This window comes from Humulus lupulus, chromosome 8, assembly GCF_963169125.1.
Source record: "Humulus lupulus chromosome 8, drHumLupu1.1, whole genome shotgun sequence".
Classification (NCBI taxonomy): Eukaryota; Viridiplantae; Streptophyta; class Magnoliopsida; order Rosales; family Cannabaceae; genus Humulus; species Humulus lupulus.
In genome coordinates this window covers 91,637,646-91,648,111 of record NC_084800.1, presented here as the reverse complement: position 1 = coordinate 91,648,111, position 10,466 = coordinate 91,637,646, and the positions used below count along the sequence as shown (strand labels likewise).

The following is a 10,466-nucleotide window of genomic DNA, read 5'->3' as shown; positions in this document are numbered from 1 at the left end:
CTGGTGCGAATTTAGCTAACCAGTCGAACTTCAGAGCATATTCTATTACAATCATTCTATTATGAGTTAAATTAGTGAATTCATCCACCTTCGCAGCTCAAACTACAATACTGTAATACTTCTCATAAAAAAATGTCCCTGAACTCATCCCAAGTCATAGTGGCCACATCTTTCCTCTGAGACACAACTTCCCACCAGATGTGGGCATCGTCCCTTAAGAAATAACTAGCACAAGCCACCCTCTCATTTCCCTCCACCCTCATAAAATCCAGAATACAAATAATCATGTTCATCCACTACTCTGCCCGCAGTGGGTCCGGACCGCCCTCAAAAGTGGGAGGGTGCTACTTTCTGAACCTCTCATATAGAGGCTCCCATCTATTCTCCATTACAGGCTGGGCTAGCATTGGTGCCATAGCCTGTGGAGCTTGTATTCCATCATCCCAAGGATGAGCCTACTGTGTAGTGTCCCAGAATTTTACTTAGCTAGATAGTAGCAGTAGTAGCTGTAGAATTTTAGTTTTCATGGATATTGGTCAAAGCCAGGATTTAGTTAGAAACTCGTAGAAATGGTTATGGATTTTATATGTTTAACCTATGGTTTAGAAATATTAATTTTGACATAAGGTTTGGTGAATATAGTTGGTCCTATGAATATTATTTATTATAACCTAAGGTTTAGATAGAATAATTAAGAACGTGACACTTGTCACAAGCATGTTTATTAAGGATTTGAGTATTTTTGATGAATAGTTTAATCAAAACAAAGATCAAGAAGCTCAAGAACCTTCCATTATCTGTTAGGGTTACGTTTTACTCAGTCAAAGTGGTTTAAACAAACTTCAAGTGTGCTAAAAGTGTGCAAAAACGTGTTTAAAATATCAACGTATGTCGATATATTGCAGCTATAGGGGTCGATATGTCGCCTATTATTGATACGCAAAACACGTCGACTTCGCACGAACAAAACCACAGACCCTCGGGACATAGGTAGGGGCGATATATTGCCTACCCTAGGCGATATATCAGCTCCACAACCAATTTTTGAATTTTCGTAGAATTCTGAACTAGAAACAACCTTAAAAAACTTTGACTCGTTCCTGAACATCTTTGACCAAGTTCTGGGCATCTGTTGAACAGGTAATTTAAATTTATTCAATTTTTAATCATTTATTTATTCATTTTAAAGGAGTTAGTTTCACTCCTTGAACTCTATAAATAGGACCCTTCACTCAGCCATTCTATTCATCATTCAATCACAGTTCAGAGCCTCCAAGCTACTAAGTTCATTCTAGAGGGAAACACTAGGGTTTTGGGGTTAGAGTTTTCAAATCTAAAGCTTTTATAAACACTTGGGAAGTAAGTTTTTGTGTGATTTCGGTGTTCGAGGTGTAGATCGAGGTTTTAAGCCATCCAAGGTATTCATTATATTCAAGTTTAGTTCACTATAGTTTCTATTATTCTTTCATTTTTCTTCAAATCCTAACTTGTGATAGTGACTTTTGGTTAGGTGTTCAATTTCTTTAAAACATAAAGTTTTCGGTAAGTTCTTATACCGATGGTTTAGATATTCTCTTCAACTTCATTTCTTTAGAAACTTATGGTTTCTTATCTTTGGTTTTAGGAGTTCCAATACAGCTCTTGTGTCCAATATTCCGGTTTTTGGTAAGGAAAATTACGTAGTTTAGTATTATGCCTTAGTTTATGTAGTTTATGATCTAGTTTATGTTTTTTATGATCTAACATTTCAGGTACAATAAAGGGGTAAGTGTGTCTGGACCTAAGGTGTCCAATGATGTATGACAGACTATGTCTAGTAGGCTCGGTTGCCAAAACTTTATGACGGACCTAAGTGATGTACGGTGTATGATGGACTTATGTCCGGGGCTTAATTGCCACCCATGTATAAACAATTATCTTTTTATTATATCTGACTTGTTATTATGACCCATAGTTACGATTATGATTATGACTTATGACCCATAGTTATGATTATGAGTATGACTTATGACCTATGATTTATGATCTATGACTTATGATTTATGGTTATGACTTAGATTATGATTTATGATATGATTTAGGTTATGATATGACCTAGGGTTTATTGCTGTATGATTAGTATAAATAAGTTTTGGTATGACTTTTGTAAAATTTATGATATGTTTGATTATATGATTGTATGGCTTACTTTTGTTTGTATTTTCCTTACTGGGCTTAGAAGCTCAATCCTTATGATGTTGTTATTTCAGGAAATTAAGGATAGAAAGGCCGGTGGTGAGTGGGGACCTAAGAGCTTCGTGATATACTCGTGGGGACCATATAGTCGAGGAAGATCAAATAGGCCTATTTTTTTATAAAAGCGTGTTATTTTAAAGTTTTATTTAAATGTCGCTCATTTTTATGTTAAAGACAATTATTTTATTTTTGTAAAACCATGGATCCATGTATTTATTTTCAAGTTTTTATTCAATAAAAGAGCAATATTTATTAATTATGATCCAAAGCTGTGCTCTTGGTAATCTATGAGAAATTAGGGTGTTACATGCTATCTCAGCTCTCAGAGTTCATCTTAATTCCTCTGGAGTCTGGCTTGCATTTCTGCGAACATATGTTGCCAGTTCAGTGGGGCAGGTGGAGGGTCCTGACCCTAGTTGTTATCTTCGGTCATATTGCCACAAAATTAGTTTGATTGCCGAGGCATAACTTCAATATGCCTGCAATCATTGACGCTACACATCAGGTATGATAACAACATTCAAAGAAACCACCCCTAGTTCAACCGATCAAACACATATAGCAAACCAACACAATATGCACATAACATAATCATATAGCAATCAAAGGGAGCCATGCCCTAGCATTAAATACAATTCATGCTTTATATATCAATCATGCAAATATGGCAATTCAAATAAGTAATTAGAGAAATATTTCACTTAATACAGACCAACCCTGAGTCGAGCTTGTCTTTGGCAATGAGCGTACATGTTCGGTCATTCTTCAGGAACCATAAATCTTGGCACACTATGATACCAAGTTGTAATGCTCTACTACTTTAGAGCCGTTACCATGTGGTTTTAAAATGTGTATTTGACTTGTTAATTGAGGGTTTAGACCCAAGAGTGTGATTAAATTAAAGTGAAGACTCATTTAATAAAACTTCCATATATAAGGTTTAAACATTCATTAAGTTCACAGAAAAGTTACATTGGGATCCTCTAATCAGACATTTATTAGGTTTAAACATTCATTAAGCTCATTGTACAGTCGACCTAGGCGAAAAAATTAGACATTTACATTGCATTGCTCTAAAGTACCACAACCATGGCAGATAGGTAGGCCAAACATGTACGCATTGCCCCATACCCTTCAACTCATGCTTGGTCGGACTTTCCCTTACCCTTACTTGCACTATAGAGCACCCGTGAGTTAAGACCCAGCAAGGAAACTTCACCAGCATAGCATATACCAATTCATTTCAATAAGTTCATAACTAAAAAAATACAACAGACAATCAACATTCATCCATTACAATTCACAAAGGCGGCCTAAGCCGGTCAGGGTGCGTTACCAGGCACCAAGTCCACGGTCCTAACCAAGCGAGTGAGTACATCACCCATGGTGGCTTGCATTCAGCATGCTTATTGCCGATTATGGCCCTTGTTGATCCCGACTCTTGCCGCTTAGTCATAAATACATATATGACACAATAGTTACAAACATTAACACATAACACTAAGCACAGATAATCGGGCCATGCTCTGCTTTATTTGCACAAACAGTTTTCTTACCTTGAGTCCTGAGTTGACAGTATAAGGCGATCCCAAGCATGATCCCTAATCCCGAGCCTTAGCGATATAACCTAGTCACAACGTAATAATGAATAACCATCAAAACCTAAGCTAATTAAAAGCTTAAGAATAATATATTAGCCTCTGGGACCTCAAATTCTACTAAACCAGGTTGTAGAATCCTTCCTGAGCCCTCAATTAGAGTTGCGATAACCCATAGGGTCGCGACGCGCTACAAGTTAGAGAGCTCAGGGCTTACTCCTAGGAGACATAGGCTGCGAAGCGCCCCAACCAACGCCACGTTGCTTAGGCAATTTCAAAGAACTGCCAAGCCATTACATGCACACTGTCTGCGACGCCTGAAGAACATCGCCGCGGTTTGAACTTGAAACCTAGAAATTTTTCAGTGTTTTCCCAAGTCAAATTCACCAAAATTCATCCTAAATATGCACTAACGCCATAATTGAGTCTATAACACACATTAACACAACATGAGCATCTTAATTACCCCAAAAACCAATCATAATTCCTACCCTAACTCTACAACTTAAGCTAAAACTAAACTCAGCCCAAAACCTAATTTAAAATCACAAAAATTCACAAAGATGGCAAGTTATAAAGCTTACCCCAAGAGTGATTCGACCTCTGAACTGGACCTCAAGTAATCCTAGCTTCTTGCCTTCAATTATTAAGCCAATTCTTCAAGAATTCAAAAACTCAATCAAGCCTAAGGGACGAGAGGGAGTGAACGAGAGAGAGAGAGAGAGAGAGAGAGAGAGAGAGAGAGAGAGAGAGAGAGAGAGAGAGTAACTAAGAGCTTATTTCCTTCTGCCTTTATTTTTCCAGGCTTATATTGAAGCCTAGAGCCCAAAACTAAGTCTATATCTTGGCACAAAAGACCAAGAGTACCCCTAAATCGAAACTTGCTCTTTAACGCCCCCAAGGGCAAACCCATCATTTGCCACCTTTCCCGCTAATCCTCTGTTGACACGGTTTTTCACCAACAACAGAATTAGAAATATAATAAGAGTATTAATGCTTATTTGTAAACCATAATGAACTTATATGAACTCTTTTGTAGACACACAATTTTACGTGGTTCAGTGGTTAAAATCTACCTAGTCCACGAGACAATATTATTTCTCTTCTCTCACAATTTTTTTGCAGAGTTTCAGTATTACAAAAAAGGTAGTTCCTTTTCCTGTCCATTATCCATGGTATTTATAGTGGAATTTCCTAGACAGGTTTTGGTAGCCATGTGCATACATATGGTATACATTTAATTCAGATAATTCCCATTTACATAGCTATATGATTCTCTAACAGAATATATTCTTGTTATCTCGAACAATAAATAATTAATATGCAATACAACCTTGGCATTGATGAGCGTGTAGAATGCCTCCGAGTCTCTCGGGATCCTTCAGTATGCATTATGAATAGGTTTCCATGAGTTGAACATATTCAGAGTGCCCTAAAGGGGATCTGATCGCTACCTGTCTCGAACTGGACCGTCATCCTAAGAGGCGACTTGCCAATTACCTGAATGCCATGCTGTCAAGTCCTAACTCGAGCTGTCCACATCAACATTAGCTAGATGTTCTACTGCTTTGCTTTTTCCATATACTCATCTGCCAACTGTAGCCCTAGCTGAGTGATTAAACTCATGCTAATTTTTAGGGTACAACATTTTCCCCCATGCTCCTGCTCGTGGTTGACATCATCACTTTCTAACAAGCACAGTAGGGGCTTTTAGGCTTCTATATTTTAAAACTGTGTCTGTCTACTACTCGAGTGTTGAACACGTGGCCATCTGTAATTGGAGTCTATTCCGGTTTCGAGAATTGTGGCAACTGTCCTGTCAACTTTTTGTCGCCGCACGGGTCATTTAATCTTGGCCTTTGGATCTCGAGCTGTATCAATTAGATGGCCTGAATTAATTCCCAAAGTACGTATAAATAGGGAGATTAGACCCGGACCTTTCCACCTTTGCATTCAAAAACTTTCCTTTAAGAAACAAAAATCCACTTTTTCTCTCAAACCTTTTCCATAAACCTTCATCGCCCTTCAGTTCTTAGAAGCTCTCAAGCATCTACCTATGGACGCATCAACATTCTCATTGAAAAAATGTATAAACTGTAATTATTTCCTCATCTGGTTTGAATCTTTCACTTCTTTAGGGTTTAGTTTAGGCTAAAAGAACGATACTAGACTTGTTTAGAAATAAGGTATTTGAAATCTGGGCAAATTGTTTTGTAAAGAAAATGTCATTGGTAAATCGATTAGGATACCTGTTTGGATGTAGAAGTTGAGAGGTTTTTAGGTTTGGCTCTGGGTAGCTTAAGGGTTAAGATTCCTTAAGCGGTTTTGCATTAAAGCTCTTTCAAAAGAAAAGTAGTGGGTCTGACGAGTCTGACACACGAATCCCGAAGTATCAGGGTATTTCCTGAATTCATAGCAGGTGGCCTAGGACTATGCATGGAACCATGCGTTAATGCTAGGACATATTTTAGCTCGTGTGAATATTGAATCATCAAAAGTAAACCACCCAAACCCTCGGGTAACCATACCTTTATTATCATAGCTAGTAATTGTTTTAGGTCGCCACTAATAGGCCGCTTTGTCGTTAGGCGAGCTAAATCATGGCCCCACCAAAGAAAAACATCGCGAGCTCCTCCACTCAGAACAAGAACAAAGACAAAGAGGTCTTGTCCGAATATCCAATTACTTATTTCGACCCAGTGGTTGAGAGGGAACTTGTTGTCGACCCCAACGCTTTTTTCGAGGCTGAGCACATTGTGTCCTGATTAACGTCGCAGGGGAAAGTGAATAAAATACTGCTGAGCCATGGGATCGAGATGGGAATTGATGGCCTCCTCGCCCGACCTCCGTTGGAAGGAGAACGGAGTTGTGCCCCCGTTCAAGATGACTTTGGGTCTTGGAGTGATGAGAGCCTAAAGGCAGGTGCCTTCCTTCCATTAGACCAGTACTTCATTAATATTCTAAACTACCAAACTGGCTCCATTCCAGCTCCCCCCAAACTCGTATCAAATTTTGGCAGGGTTGAAATATATGTTTCTGAGGCACGAGTGGGAGGTCCCCACCCCGGTAGATATTATGTACTTCTTCTACCTCAAGGTCAGTCCTGATCAGAAGGGGCGAGGTGAAGACTTTTACTACCTCACTCGCTTCCTCAACTCGACATCTGTCATTGACCTTCCCAGCCACCCAAATGACTATAAAGACCAGTTCTTTATGTAAAATGGGTTCAACAATTGCGATCACCGATACTTCAACTACCCTCGTAAGTCTCCTAACTTTATGAATTTTGTACGCGAACTCTCTTATCATTTTCATCATTTTTTTTGTTTAATCCTTCTAATTGAGTTCATTCCTTGTGAATCTATATTCAAGAGGATAGAGCGGTCTGACACCCTTGGGGGTCAGTATGGGACGTTGTCTCATCTTCTTTCGAAGGAGAAGGACTTTCGTCAGGTAGTGAATGATGCTACCAAGATGGCCTACAACCTGATCAACAAAGGACAGATGCTGGCTATCAGGACCCAAGGTCCACCTCCTGTTCTTCTCGAGCTCCCCCATCCTCAAGAAGTCTTGCCCGCCATTGAAGACACTGAGGAAGAAGATTACGTGGCATCGCCGGTGCGCAAAAGGAGATCTCCTGAAGATAATTATGGTCTTAATCCAGAGCGAGTTGCGTCCAGGGCAGCAGCCAGCTCCTTCGGCCAAGGTAACCCATATAGAGAATTAGATCGGGCTACTGCCAGTTTTAGGCTAATTCACTTCAACCCCACCAGCTCGTTAGTTGCCATCCTATTTACTCGGACCTGAACACAACACTCCTTCAGTGTGTGGATCATCTGGTGATACACTATGATCATAGCTACCCCAGATGCACCATTGTGGTTGAAAACACCCTCCACTTTAGGTCCTCCATTTTTTAGGAATATGGGAAAAATCGTAGAGGACATGGCCTTCCTTACGTCGGGGTGTATTCGCCCGCGGCTTTAGGCAGTATGTAGATGAGTCCAGCTCGGAAGAAGAGATCGGACCCCTTAGAACCGAGGGTGTAATAATTCTAGACTCTCCCCCACCTCCAATAGTCTAGGAATTATAGGTTATACCTAGTTCAGTCCATAATCCCGAGTTGATCGTAGTAGATTCCTCCCCTAGCTCGGAGGGTGGGGTTCTTTATCTTTTTATTATCTTTGCATTACTTTGACTAACTGATAAACGAGTTTTAGAATTGTTTATCTATGTCTTTTTAGGCAGAGTATTAGGTGTTTAGTTTTGTTTTGTTCTATTTTATGCTTGTTTTGTGTGTGTTTCAGGCGTCGAAGGGCTTGGGTGACTTAGGTGTGGAAACGTGGTGGAAAAACTGACAAAAGGACAAACGTTGGTGGAAAACTGTTTTTCAGAGCACTTTCGGCGACTGCATGAATGAGATTCTGCGGCCGCAATTCCATAAAAGTTGGGAATTTCTAGGGCATTCCTGCGATCGCAGGAATGTTATCCTGTGACCGTAGGATATGTCTAGAAATGTGAAAAACGCAGATTTTTAATGAAGGGTGGTTTGGTCATTTCATGTTTAGGAGAAACGCTAATCAGGTTTAAATCACGATTTTGGAGAGGAAAATGGGCACTTTTTGCAGACCTAGACTGGGAAAAGAGGATTGGGATCACTTTGGAGAAGAGCTTGAATTGGCATAGAGTTCTTTTCTCTTATTCTTTATCTTTACTTTATGTTAATTTCTTGTTCATGGATTTCTTAATGATGAACATGAACTAATTTTATTTCAGGTGCCAATTGGTATATGTGACGTAGAGGGACAGACAATCTTTTGCCCATTGATACTGAAATTGAGAGGACTTGCAGACAAAACAAAAATGAGAAAAGGTTAGCAGAGATGGCCCAACATCAGGGCAATGTGTTGAATGGGGACGCTGCTGAGCCAACAGTTCACACAGTCAGAGACTATGTATTCCCCGCTATTACTGGAGTACAATCATGCATCCAACCATCGATAGTTGCAGCCAATAATTTTGAAATTAAGCCGGCAATTCTACAAATGGTCCAGTCTACTGTGCAGTTTGGTGGACTCCCTACTGAGGATCCCAATACACACATAGCCAATTTCCTAGAGATGTGTGTAACTTTTAAATATAATGGGGTCACCAATGATGCTATTATAATGAGATTGATCTCATTCTCACTACGGGATAAATCTAAAAGTTGGTTGAACTCTCTTCAAGCCAATTCAATTACTACATGATAGGCATTAGCTCTAAAATTTCTTGCTAAATTTTTCCCTCCATCCAAGGCTGCAAAGTTAAGAGGGGAAATTAACAACTTCTCTCAATTTGATGGAGAGTCTCTTTATGATGCATGGGAGAGGTTTAAGGAGCTTCTGAGGAAGTGCCCTCATCATGGGATTGAAAAATGGATGCTAGTCCATAATTTTTACAACGGTTTGTGTGGGACGACTCGCACCATTATTGACGCTGCAGCAGGTGGTGCTTTCATGAGCAAAAGTGCTAATGAGGCCTATGAATTGCTTGAAGAAATGGCCATCAATAACTATTAGTGGCCTAGGGAACGGGATAGAAATAAGAAGGTAGCTGGTATGCATGAGCTGGATGAAGTTTCTAGACATTTTTTGAAAACTTCACATTAACATACCTTTTGCCGAGGCTCTTGAAAAAATGCCAAGCTATGTGAAGTTTATGAAGGATATCTTGTCAAAGAAAATGAAGTTGGAGAATTATGAGACAGTGGCGCTTACTGAGGAGTGCAGTGCTATTTTGCAGAAGAAACTACCTCCAAAGCTTAAAGATCCGGGTAGTTTCGCGATTCCTTGCTCGATAGGAGATACCGTTATGACCAAGGCCTTGTGTGATTTAGGGGCTAGTGTAAATTTAATGCTCTTATCTATTTTTTGGAAGCTGAAATTGGGAGAAGCTTGCCCCACTACTGTGTCCTTACAAATGGCAGACTGCTCTGTTAAGCAACCTCGTGGAGTAATTGAGGATGTCTTAGTTAAGGTTGGTAAATTTATCTTCCCTACTGATTTTATTATATTAGATATGGAGGAAGATGCAAACATTCCCATTATTTTGGGAAGACCATTCTTAGCCACAGGGAGAGCACTAATTAATGTACAAAAAGGGGAGTTGAAGATGCGAGTGCAAAACGAAGAGGCAACATTTAATGTTTTTGCTGCAACTGATATTCCAACTTTTTGTAGAGTGAAAGTGGTATGTAGTGGTGGTAGTAATTTGGAAATGACCAAGAGAAAGCCCAATGCTGAAATTGGTAGTCGAGCAATTCATCATTGTTTTAAACGGTTCTGTAGTGGGAAGGCTCGAAGGCTACACGAGTAGTGGAAGGCTCCGACGATTAGCAACATCAAAAGACAAGTTTTTGCTTATGACACTATGGCTCGAAAGGATGAGCGGGGTGGACTTGACCCGAGTTGAAGTTTAGTGAAGTAAGTGAGCGTCCAGCTGAAGACGTTAAATAAAGCGCCATTGGGAAGCATCCTAAGTTCATTTAAAATTATGTAAGTTCGTTAAGTTTTTAAGCTATTTTAGTTGAGACAATTTTTATTTTTTTAGTTAGTTTTTGTTTAATTTTAATTTTCCTATAAATATTGTTGA

At 39.5% G+C, this 10,466-nt stretch overlaps 1 non-coding gene across 1 annotated transcript; it reads right to left on the bottom strand.

Moving 5' to 3' along the window:
• Positions 1 to 9,136: 9,136 nt before the first annotated feature.
• Positions 9,137 to 9,243, bottom strand: LOC133799007 (small nucleolar RNA R71). Its single transcript, XR_009876217.1, has one exon. It is a non-coding gene; the product is annotated as a small nucleolar RNA R71 (small nucleolar RNA).
• Positions 9,244 to 10,466: the final 1,223 nt, after the last annotated feature.